The sequence below is a fragment of the Urocitellus parryii genome, chromosome 10 (assembly GCF_045843805.1).
Source record: "Urocitellus parryii isolate mUroPar1 chromosome 10, mUroPar1.hap1, whole genome shotgun sequence".
Classification (NCBI taxonomy): domain Eukaryota; kingdom Metazoa; phylum Chordata; class Mammalia; order Rodentia; family Sciuridae; genus Urocitellus; species Urocitellus parryii.
The window spans coordinates 144,258,860-144,271,615 of record NC_135540.1 but is presented as its reverse complement, the minus strand read 5'-3'; positions in this window follow the sequence as shown (position 1 = coordinate 144,271,615).

Here is a 12,756-nt window from a genome sequence, read left to right as displayed (position 1 = left end):
CTCTGTGGAGGTCCTTGTTCCCGGTGTGCTGGCCTGGCCATCAGGGTACTCAGAATCTAGGGGGAGAGGGGCAAAGGAGAAGAATTAGTCCAAGTAAGAGAGTGGTCACTTCTTTCCACAAGCACCTCTTCTCTCCACCCCTCCATCAGGTGGAACCCACCCCACAGAAGACCCCAGGGTGACCTCCTGAGCCCAGAAGTATGTCCCATAGCTGACCTCAGCTACCTTTATAAGACACCTGGCAGGGAGCTAACCCAGTGTCTTAAGATGGTCCACTCAAGGTTAGGGAGGACAGGGTCCTCTAGTTAGGAGTCCAGGGCATCAGTGCTGGACTTCAAGGTCAACTGCACCCACTGCACAGCCCAGGCCTGGGGGAGCACCACCCCCCAACCATCTCTGCTGGACTTTGAATTCTGACCCCCACCCCCTAGGTCCCTGTAGGTTCCTGTGTCTATCTGTCTGTCTCTGTTTTCTCTTTCTGTCCCTCTCTGTCTGTCTGTCTGTCCCTCCCCTCCCCTGTGTCTCTCTTTCTCCCTCTCCCCTCGGTCTCACTTTCTCTCTGTCTGTCCCCATGTCTGTCTCTCTCCTCCGTCTGTCTCTCCCGCTGTCCCTCCTCCCACCTCGCCCCCATCTCTGCCTCTTCCATCTCCTTTGACATCTGTCCATACCCAGCCTCCTTTTCCTGCTCTCACTCATCCAGGTCCTGATCTAGGGGAGAGAGCCCAGCCAGGACCCTGCTGGCAGGGACAGATGAGGGTGGTGACAGTCCCAGGTCCAGCACCTGGGGCCTGAGCAAGGGAAGCTGCTGGGGCTGAGAAGCCTTCTCAGGAAGTTCTGGGGCTGAGCTACTCACACTGCCTGCCCAGTCAAGCAGGGGCCACAGCTGGGTGGCAGGAGCCCCCCACCACCACGTCTGCTCCTGGGGCCAAGGGGGTGGCACTGCAGGCAGATAGGCTCCACTTGACCTGAGAGCTAGATATGGGTGCTGCTGAAGCCCCAACCCCAGCTGACCAAAAAGCAGAGGCCTCTGCACGGATATGAAAGATGGGGATGGGGCTCCTTCCTGGGCAGGGAAAGGCCAGAGGCCAGGGAGGAGCAGCAAGGGAGCTGTAGCCAGGACGAGAGGGTCCCACCCAGAGGCCAGCCATGAAGGCTTGTGTACTCTTCCCGTCAAGCCTGGTGTGGACCCTGCTAAGCCCCCTCCTCTGCTGCCCTTCAATTGGCTTCAAAGACTCCACCCTCCAGAGAACAACCCGGCCAGGCCCACGAGAACAGAGGGCTCTGTGAGGACTCTTGGCCTGGCAGGGCCCTCCACCCAGGGTCCACCCCAGCCCTCCGCCCAGGTCCTGTAGAGCCCCAGAAAGGCTGCGCCACAGCCCTGCCACAGCAGCTCCTACGTGTCAGGGCTCCACCCGCTCTGGGCCAGGGAAGAGCCTTCACAGCACTTCCAGGGTCTCTTGGTGTCTGTCCACCTGCAGCCCTGGTGAGGCATCTGGCCAGGTGTCAGTACTAGAGGTTCTGTCCTGCCTGCAGTGGCTTCTTTTGCCTTGGACCCTGTTCTGGGTCTGGACTGCAATGGCCAGCTGGTGGAAGGGCAGTGACCACCATCAAGGCCTTGGCCCACCTCACCACAGACCCAGAGCTTAGCCAGAAAGGTCTGGCACCCTTCACAGCAGAAGTGCTCCCCAAGGCTGCGAGAAGTGGGGCTTGCCCCAGAAAACAGAAAGGGCATCCTGATGGGCAGTGGCCTGGGGCATCGTGGGTGCTCCAGGGTGCCTGGCCTCAGGGCCCTGGCTTTCAATACTAGCAATCACTGCCTCCAAGCCTCTGGTGAAAAGCCTCCTGGCTGCAAAGCCGAGGGCCCTGCCCCAGGAGCGGGCCAAAGTGGGGCAGCTGCAGGCCACCAGCTCTGCTCTCTACAGTCCCAAAGGCCAGCCCTAACCACCTGTCCCCTTTCGCAGGCATTTACTGTGACCTTCCCTTCCACTTTCTCAGAGGCTGGTCCAGCCCCTGAACACAGGGATGGCCTGGTCACCCCACACACATGCAGACATATTCACCGCATGAAGATTTGCTTCCAGCCTGCCAGAGACCCCACGGGTCTGGGGTTTGGCCAAGTGGCTGTGAGAACCTCACTGAGGGGGTCTGACAGCCCCTTCTCTCTGCTTCCAGGTGCCTAGAGCATGGCCAGCATGGTTCAGCACAGCCCCAGCCCATGGCTCCACCTCTGTGGTTCCTGAAACCCTGGACGCCAACCCCAGGCAGACCCTGGAAGTAGGAGTGAGTTCAACATGGGACGGCAGGGGGACCCCTGAGGGTCTCAGGGCCTGGGGCATGCTCAGGGCCTTGCAGGCAGTCAGAGGCTCATGTCCACTGTGGACAGGGGGCTCCAGGCTGAACGGGATTGACCCAGCCATTGGAGCATCCAGCACCCCACTTTCTCAAGGTTCAGAACTGAGCCCCTACTGGATGGCTTTCCTGGGCCACAGGGTGGGGTCCTGGGTTGCCCACCCTGGGCCAGAGCCCTCCAGCTGCATGGCAGAGCCCCAGACTTCTGACTGAGCACCTAGCTTGGGGTGTGCATTGGGAGGCCTCCTTCAGCCTGTGGACAGCAGAGCTGGCCCTATGGAAAGGGAGCTCCCCAGATGCGGCAGCCAGGGAACAAAGAGCTCTTGCTGTGGCACTGGGACTCCAGGAGCAGGTTTCACAGCTGAGGGCAGGGAGGAGGAGGCTTCGTGAGTCCTCAGGGGCATGGATGTGGCAGAGGCTTGTTCACATGATGAGCACAGGTGGTTGCTAGGGTTTGGGGCTGTCTCCCCCTCTGGTGCCCTAGCCAAGCCAGGCAGGGTAGGAAAGCTGAGCTAAGCCTTTCTTGGTGACACATGGCTTCCCTCCCCCTCCAGTGACACTGTAGTGAGGCGTGTCACGTGTGGGTATTTCTGGGAGTGCTTTCCACCCAGGAGGCAGGAGGAGGAGCTATTTTGGCCCTGCAGCACCGGGACCCTAGGAAGTCTGTGGTGCGCCAGCTGTCACTGGGTCCCCTTGGCGTCATGGGCCTTGTGTCTACAGGGCATGGGCGGATAACAGAATTGGAGCAGACCCTGGTGTGTGGGGAGTGACCGGGCAGATGGGACTTGGGGTGCAGCAACAGTGGCTGTGTGCTGTGCCAGCGCAGAGGACCTGCCCCAGGAGGGCACCCGTCCAGCAAGGCCCAGGTGGGCAGCAGGAGGCAGCACACAGCAGAGGGAGGGAGGCCCCTGGGCCACACTGCCATGAGGCTGCTCCTCCCAGGCCCAGAGCCATGCCACTGGCCCACTTGGCTGCTGGGAAGATGGGGAGGCACGGAGCTCCTCGACAGCAGAGGTGGCACTGAGTGCCCGAAGTCAGTGTCCCTGGGCTGGGGGAAGAGCAGGGCCCCCAGTCCAGGAGTGAAGCCTGTGAGCTGAGCCAACTGAGGTCCCTGCCAGCCCAGCCTGGGGGCTGGTGGGGGCAGAGGAGTGCCAGTGTCCTCCTTTGGCTTTTGACAGGGTGAGCAGCCTGTGGGACATCTGAGACTAAATAACACCCCCCCCCGACTTGTTCCGTGTTGGCTGCCGCCCCAGGAGAGTGGGCAGGAGGGTCTTTTTGTTTGTTCTGCCATGCTGGGATTGAACCCAGCGGTGCTCCACCCGAGCTACACACCCAGCCCTTTTTATTTTGAGACAGGGTGCCTGGTAGGTAGGAAAGATTTGGGAAAACAAGATTACAGTTTTTGAAGAAGTTCAGGAACCAGGTGTGTTGACACATGTCTGTGATCCCAGCATCTCAGGAGGCTGAGGCAGGAGAGTCAAAATTTGGAGCCCAGCTTCAGCAATTTAGCTGGAACCTGTCTCAAAATTAAAAAAGAAAAAAGAAAAAGAAAGCGGGGAGGGGCTGGTGGTGTGAATTTGGTGGCAGAGCACCCCTGGGGCCAGATATAGACACAAGATAATTTAAATTTCTTAAATGTCAGGAGAGGGAGGAGGCAGGCTGAAAGCCAGTAATGGGCACCACAGGGCAACCGGATATGCTTCAGCTAGATCCTGCCTTTGCAGAGAACCAGGGTGAAGACCCCAGAATCCAGATGTAGACAGCGCACAGAGCCTTCCAAGAGCAAATCAACAAGCACCGGAGCCACCCGCCACTGGGCAGCAGGCCTGCACCTTGCAGAGATGCAGTCCCAACAGTGAGGCCCCAGCCAGGCTGGCCACCACCTGGACACAGCCCTGCACAGCCCTGGCTCAGTTGGATGGCCTGGAAGCACTGGGGACGAGGAGGAGATGCCACCCCTTGCTGGATGGCCAACAAGCTGCCTCCCAGGCCTGGCTGTCCCTCCTATTCAGCTCTACCCATGCCAAGCCAGTCTCTGGGGCCGTCCATGCACAGGCCCAGGGCAGATGGTGCTCTGACCCTGACCCAGGGCTCTCGGACACCCTCCCTGGCCCACACAGATCCGCAGGACAGAAAAGCACCAGAGGGGAGAGGGAGAGAGGAGGAGGGCCAGACCACCTGGACGTCCAAGGATGCTGTCCTCCCTGGACTGATGGATCTTTGCTCTCAAGGGGACTGGAGGCTTCCGGTGGCTGGGGGCAGGCAAGAGCCCCTGACCTGGACAGGACATCGAGAGGCCAGCAGAACAGGTGGCTCTTGTGCATTCCTCAGCAGGGGCAGGTGGCTCTGCCTTGAGGCCCAGGAGGAAGACTGGCCCTGTATGGGACAGTCAGGCTGCACTTGGCCCTCACCTGGCACACGCCAACCCAAGGGAGGACCCCACCCACTCTTATCCCAGGGTCCTGAGAGCGCTGGAACCCAAGGATGTACCTCCCTCACCCTGGGCTGTTCACACTGAGGAGGAGTGAGGGGAGGAGGGGGAGCGAGGGAGAAGAAGGAGTGGGGGAGGAGGAAAAGGAGTGAGGGAGGAGGGGGAGGAGAGGGAGCAGGGGAGGATGTAAAGGAGCAGGGGAGGAGGAGTGGGGGAGGAGGAGCTCAGGAAGAAGAGGGGAAGTGTGGGAGGAAGGGGAGTGAGGGAGAAGGAAAAGAGAGGGAGGAAGGGGAGTCAGGTGGAAGAGGAGTGAGGGGGAGGAGGAGGGGGAAGGGGGAGGAGGAGGAGTGTTGGAGGAGGGGGAGTGACAGGGAGGAGGGGAGTGAGGGAGGAGAAGGAGTGATGGGTAGGAGGAGTGAGGGAGGAGGGGGAGTGAGGGAGGAGGAAGGGGAGGAGGAGTGACAGGGAGGAGGGGGAGTGGGGGAGGAGGGGAGCAGGAGGAGTCATTTAGTTGAGGATGGCTGGGGTTGTTGGTGGCTGGATAGTGAGGACGCTGGCTGAGTCGGTGGAGAAGGCGTGTCTGTGGCCCACAACCAGCAGTCATGCCCCGCTGGTGGGCTGGGGCGGTGTCAGGGTGGAGTGCCGTCCTGCATGCCCCTTCTCTGTCCCGGTGTGGGACTCTGATGCTGCCTGGAGCTCCTCCCTGGGAGCCACCTGTCCTTTCCCTAGCGCCCACCCATGCTCATTTGTCGTCTGAACTGTGACCCTCTGGACCCAGGACGGCCTGGTCTTACGCGGTGTTCCAGACAGGCAGGGGACCAAGCAGGCTGCCCAGGCTGCAGGTGGAGCCCGTGCCACCCGTGGAGTTGAGGCCACAGGGGCCACATGGTCCCTGGAACTGGGCTGCACAGGGCAGTGGAGGCACCTGGATGCAGCACCACCTGCGTTGGAGCAGGCCTGGGGCTCGCTGGACTGGGCGGGCAGGTGCTTCCTCTGGGCAGGAGATGGGATCTGGACCAGCAGAACTCCACTAGAGTGGGGACACTCTCAAGACCCTGGTCCCATACCCCACCGGCCCATCAGGGTAGGCTGAAGTGGCAGGTGAGCTGGGACCCACTGGGAATGCCCTGCCACCAGGCCATGGGGATGGGGTATGGAGGCCATGGGAGGTGGGAAGAAGGGGCCACACAGAGGTGGGTGGTCAGGGAGGGCCAGTGAGGGTCATAGGCTGGCTTGCAGAGGCTGTCACCTGACCACATGCATGTCTGGGGGACAGCAGGGGACAGGGACACTGAGGGCAGAGTATGGCTTCCACAGATGAAGGACAGGCTTCCTGGGCTGTCTCACATCTGTGGCCAGGGCACTAACGATGCTGAGAAACTGTGTCCTGCCAGTTCTCAGCCTGGCCACACCTGAAAAGGGGCTCTGAAGTGCCAGGCCAGTGTCCACTTCCATGCCCAGGCCACAGGCCCAGAGGGTCCAAGGACAGTGGGTCTTGCAAGAGTCCCAGAGATCTGGCTGCCTGGAGACCTGTGATCTCCTTCCCCAGGGTCCCAGAGGGTCAGCAGGTGCAGAGGTGGACCCAGTCCACTTCGTGTGGTCTGTGAGGAAGGGGGTCGTCCCTTGTGGGAAGGTGAAGCTGTCCGCCAGATGCTTGGGTTCAGTGGACACTGGGATCTGGAGCTGCCACCTCTGCACACAGCCTGTTGGGCCCTTCTGACCACGTCCTTCCTGGACTGCATCCTGGAGCCCTCCTGGGTTCTGAGCGGGCCCGGGGCACGGTCCCTCTCCCTCCAGCGCTGACCTGACCGCTGTGAGGAGGTCTGGGGTTCTACTGTTGCGGTTAGACTTTAGAATCAGTAGCTCAGTTTCTTTACTTGGCATAAGCTACTCCGATCTTTCAAAATGTCTGTAGGAGAACTTTGATCATGTTGATGATCTCCAAGGGCCTAAGTTACTGTGCTTTCTAGCACGAAGGTGTTCCTAATGTCCTTGTCCCTTTACTGTCTGCAGTTCTGCTGGGACGTCCCCCTGGCATTCTTTATAGTGGTAATTTATGTTTTCTCTCTTTTTTCCTTGAGCTGTCTCTAGATACCTACGATTTTATTGTTCTTTTCAAAATTCAAACTTTAGGTTTTGATTTTCCCTGTTGTTTCTTTTTTTTTTTTTAATTTTTAATATTTATTTTTTATTTCTCGGCGGACACAACATCTTTGTTGGTATGTGGTGCTGAGGATCGAACCCGGGCCGCACGCATGCCAGGCGAGCGCGGTACCGCTTGAGCCACATCCCCAGCCCCCCCGTTGTTTCTTTTCTTTACTTTTTAAACTCAGGAACCTTGACCACTAAGCCACATCCCCAGCCGGCCCTATTTTGTATTTGATTTAGAGACAGGGTCTCACTGAGTTGCTTAGTGCCTCGCTAAGTTGCTGAGGCTGGCTTTGAACTCTCAATCCTCCTGCCTCAGCCTCCTGAGCCAATGGGATTACAGGCAGGCGCCACCGAGACCAGTTCCCTGTGGTTTATTTCCTATTCCACTGATTTATAATTATCAATTATTATCATTGTGAACTGTGGCTTGAGCGCAGGGTGCTCTACCACTGAACTGCACCCTCAGCCCGGTATTTGTCATTGAGACGGGGTCTTGTTGGGTTGCTGAGCCTGGCTGGGATGACAGTGTGGGCCGTCACGCCTGTTTCATGCTCCTTCAACTGACTTGGGTTTGGTCTGCTCCTGGTTTTCTTCCTTCTTCCCTGGCACAGTGACCAACATGGTAAGCTTCCTCCAAGCATCAGCACTCTCCCACAAGGTTTGACACATTGTGCTTGTTTTCATTCAGTTCACAATGTTTCCAGTTTCCCTGGTGACTTCTTTGAAGGGATTACTTTAGAAGTTTGTTATTGGATCACCAAGTATCTGGGGTGAGAGTGGAGAGCTAATTCGGTGTGGTCAGACCATACCCTCAGGTCACTTGCTGCTTTCCTGGAGGACCGGGGCTTTTGTCTGCTCCGCCCTTTGAGTATCTCATTGTTCACTAAAGAGGAATGTGACCTCAGTCTTGGGTGATTGTCTGGCCACATGTCACGCCTCTCGCGTCCTGCTCCATCTGTCCACTGATCTGCAATTGCTGGAGGAGGAAGGCTGAGGTGGCCAGTGGTGGTTATGGCTCTGTCTATCTTCAGGTCCACGGCTCTGGCTGGGTCAGGAGCACCGTCTTGCGCTGCTCCTCCCTCTGCCTCATGCTGACGGTCAGCACCAAGCTAGCCACGCCCACTGCACACGTGGCTCCTTGGCGTTTTCAGAGAGGTCAGCCTGAGGCTGTCTACTTCTGTGGTCTATCTCCCCCTTGCCCCTCTCCCTCGGTGGCCTGCGACCGTCACAGGTCCCCGTCTCGCCCAGACCTGCCAACCTTCCAGCCAGCTCTGTCCGGGAAGCCTGGCACCTGCATTTTGTATGGCTGCTGCTTCACTGCATCAATTCTTTAAAAATAAGTTTGAGGAGACGTTTTCCGTGTCCAGGGCCCAGGGAAGGTCCTGGGCTTCTCCTGCTGGATCTTCCTCCCGCTGGCTGAGTCCCCAGTTCAGCAAGGGCTGCCAGGTGCCCAGCCCCTGCAGTGAGCTGGTGTGTGGTGCTCTCACCTCTCCCTCCTCTAGGGGACCTCTGCTCGGTGCCGCCTGCCTCTTAATGGCCCCCAAACGGCCGCTGTATACATTTGTGTCCTGGCCTGTGTGAGTCCCTTGGGGATGATCCCAGGTGGTGAGAACAGGTGAGCATGGACTGGGGGTCCAAGCCCATCTGAAGCAGCCTAATGATCCCATGAAACACCAGGGCCAGGAGGGGACAAGCCCTGGTGACCACAGAAACCCCTCTATTTGGCATAGGAAGGAGAAGCCTGAGTGCAGCAGGCCAAGGACCAGCCCAGTGGAGGTGGCCGGGCCGGCCTCAGAGAGGTGGTGCTGGGGCCAGCCCTGTGGAGTGCCTGGGCCAGGGAGGTGCTGAGGGTGCCAAGGCCAACCTCGGGGAGGTGCTGAGGCCGCAGCCAGCGGGGAGGAGGCGATGCGGATCAGAGGGTGCCTGTGCCCTCAGTCTGTGCCCATGGCCAGAATGTCAGGCAAGCCTGCCGTGCTCCCCTGGGACCCCCATGCCAAGGAGGCTGCTCAGGCTGGACTTCGGCTTGGACCCCCACCTCTACACAGGCCCGTGGGCTGAGCCCGTGGCACCTGGGCCTTGCAGTACCGCAGGTGAGGGGAGGGGCTCCTGGGGACACAGGAGCAGTGGAAGGGGCAGGGCAGACAGGCTGGGCTGTCATCTTACCCAGATCTTCCCAACAGTGGCTCAGGACACATCCTGTGACAGGAGCCTTGTCTTCTCATCCCAGTCCTGGCCTCTCCGCCACCAGCCTCCAAGTTGTTGACAGGAGCTGGCTGCCCACCCCAGCTGCTGCCCCTGCCTGTGTTCCTCACAGACTCACTGTCCGATCCCCTCCTTCTGCCTGTCTTTGCGGTCTGCAGCCAGCTCCTCACCCAGAGAGGCCCCAGGCCTGCCGCGCCCTGATGGCCCTGTGCGCCTGCGGTCCCAGAACTCGCCCTGCTCAGCCAATGTAGTCCCCCTCTACGGCTGTCCCTGTGCACGCTGGCAACAGGGCTCAGGCTCAGGAGTGAGGAGTGCAGGAGGCACACACTCAGCCCAGGGCCCAGGCAGTGGACACCTCCTGCTCCCCTGCAGCAAGGGTGGTCCTCCAGCAGGCGCCAGGCTGTTCCTGGTCCACTCCCTCCCTGGCGACGAGGCTGGTGGGTGGCTCCAGGAGTGGGGCCTGTGAGGACCTCCCGCTCCAATGGACTGGGCTGTGCCCCTCCTATCCAGGGTGTAGGATCACTTTGGAATGCCAGCTGTCCACAGGAGCTGGGCCACCAGAGGCCCCCGGGGGTTGGGCACTGCCTTCTGACTTTGAAGCGAGGACAAGCAGTTTCTGAGTCTCCTGGGAAGGACTGGGCAGTGGTGCCTCTGCAGCCCCTCGCCTGGTGGCAGGCCTCCAGGGCCAGAGCAGCCTCTGCCCAGATCAGTCCCTCTGCCAGTCTCAGGGAGGTGCTGGGGGTGCTTCTGTGCTCCCTGAGTGGAGGTATGTGCTCAGTGAAGATGGCAACCAACCAACTGGAGACTCCTGAGGGCTGAGACCCACCCATGGCCACCCCTGCACCAGACTGGCTGGAACCCCAGCCCCAGCCCTCAGCTGCCTCGCAGGGCTGCAGCCAGGATGGGAAGAGAGGGGTGGGCGCTCCAGCCTGGGACCTGTGATGGTGGGGTGGTGGGCCCAACCCATTCCACCACCCGGCCAGCATGCCCATCAGGCTGGACACGCTGCCCCTCAGGGTCCTGCTCCCTGCACCCTGCCCAGGACCCTGCCCCTACCCCTCTCTGCAGCTCTTTCCTCTGGAGGCCCTGAGGTCAGAGAGCTGCCCTACCCAGGGAAGAGGCCCCTAGTGGGCTCCCCCGGAAGCAGTTCCCTTCACCCACGGGGGCTCATCACCCAAGGTCTGGACCCTCGCCAGGAAAGCGGGACACATGCAACTTGGGGCAGAGCTGGAGGAGCCCAGCGCGTGGACTTGCCTGCATGACCACCCCACCCAGTGGGTGTGGGGGGCTTCTGCAGAGCAGCTCCCACCAGCCAGGACTCCAGGGGGAGCTCACAGGACACTGCTTTCCACGTGGCTTCCTCCATGGGCGTGAGCTCTGAGATCAATGCCAGTCACGCACACGGCAGCCTGGCCGTGGTCACCCCATGGATGCCCCTGCTTGCCCATGCCCCTGCTGGTGCCCGAGGGGAGGTCTGTGCAGCCAGCACTGTCCCTAAGGTCCAAGCAGGGGACTGTGCCTTTGTGCAGTGAATCTGGGTTTCCCTTTAAGTAACAGTCACGCTTTCCCAAAGTGCAGTGTGCACAGTCCACGTCCCCCCAAGTTGATCACCCGCTGTGGCCTCTTGGTCCTGACTGTCCTGAGTAGGTGTGACAAGCTGCCAGCTGGCCAGTGATGCTGGCTACCTGCTCTGAGGACGGTGCTGGCTTTCACAGGGGGTGCAACCCAGGCACCCTTCTTAGGTCTCCAGTGTGGCCCACGCACCCCAGGCTGTGCTCACTGGAGGAAGTGCAGGGTCCCAGGTCCCGAGCCACTGTGTCTGCAGCCAGCTCCTGCCAAGGACCCAGAGGCTGGCATAGTCTGCTGAGGACCTCTCGATGGTGGGTGTCCCAGGCACAGCTCACAAATGCCTCCTGGGCTTGAGTGGGCTTGGCTGGCATGTCCCTCTCCTGCAGCTGGGACCCTCCCTGGTCCTCTCCCCACCTCCCTCTGCAACTTCAGCAGAACCTGGACACTGCCTGTGGCTTCTGGGTGGGTGGGATGAGCTGGTCCTGTGGGACACACTGACCCCGCAGAATTCAGGGGCAGCACATGGACCTGGGTGAGAGAAGAGGGGCAGAACAAGAGGCCCCAGGAGTGGCTGGGGCTGAGGTCCATCCCATCCTCAGGGAAGTGGGGGTCAGCGAGGTCCCTGCCTGCACCCTGCCCCTTCCACGGCTCCAGGAACCCTTGGCCCCAGCCCACCCTCTTCCCAGCACCGGGGGCTTTTCCAGTCCCAAGGTCCTTCAGGTCTCAGCCCTTCACTCCAGGCCCAGGGGTTCCTGTCCCCAGTGCCCACCTCCAGGAGGGCACCTGGGCTCCGTGGGGCCTCCCAAGCCTGCGGGTCCTAAGCTGGCATGAAGAACGCCCTGAGCTGAGCACCAAGAAGAGCAGCCATCCGTCCATCAGCCACTGACAGAGTCAGGCCCTCAGCATGGGCTGTGGTGCGCAGCTGCGGTGGTCACCACACCACGACGGGGTAAGGGATGGAGCAGCTCCAGGCCAAGGCTCCCTGTGGGAACCAACGCCCCTCCCACATGCTGCTGTCACCAAGGGGAGTCCTGGGCCCTGCAGTCTAGGAGGATGACCAGGCTCCACTATGCACCCTGGTGGCCTCCCTTCTCCACCAGCTGCCAGACCACAGGCTGCCTGCTCAGGTTCCCCAGAGAGCACTGCTGCCAACAGGCCCCAGGGACAGGTGGGGCCCTGGCACTGCAGGGACCTGAGGCCCCAAACCCTCCCAGACATGTCCCTCGGCCCACTCCCCACGTGAACGGGCCCCAGGAGGAGCAGGCTCTGGTCAGTGTCTGGCTTTCCCCGGGTATCTCGTTGGCTTGGTCTCACTGGCTCTGTGATGTTTTTGCAGAGGCTGCACAGGGACGCTGTGAGCTTGCAGCACTGACCTGGCTTCAGGGCTGGGACAGCACCAGGGCAGGCCCAGGGTGGGCCCACTGCATGGTTGCCAGACATGAGGTGACCCTGGGGCCCCAGACACAGCTGCCTACAGACCCCCCGTGAGCAGCAAGCCCTGTAATGACAGGCATGGCCCACAAGGGACAAGGTCCCCAGGGCCACCCACTCACACGTGACACAGCAGCCCAAGCAACTGGACCTTGCCTTCCTTGAGGACAGAAGCCAGGCCCCGCCTGGCCCACCAGCAGGCTGAGACTCCGCCCTGGAGGCAGAGGGCTGCCCTGAGCCACAAGCAGTGACTGTCCGAGCGACCTGGCTGGCTTTCCCTGCAGTTTCTCAGCAAACTGCAAACAGACCAAACCACCGGAGCACTGTGGGAGCTCCACCAGGCTCTGCTGCCTCCTCCTGCTGACCACGCCTGGGGACCGCTGGTCTTGCTACCAGCCAGGGCCTCGCCTGAGTGTGGTCTCATGGCACTTTGTGGCCACTTCTGACGGGGCCTGGTTGTCCTGGGATAGCACTCACAGCTCTCTATGACCTGGGACACCCAGCCCCAGAAGCTGCAGCCTGCAGCTGTTCCATGGCTTTGTCATGGCCCCACAGTGACTGGGGGGCCTGGAGTTCAGCCCCTGAGCCCCTGCTGCAGGTGGCAGCCAGGCCCAGGCAGTTGG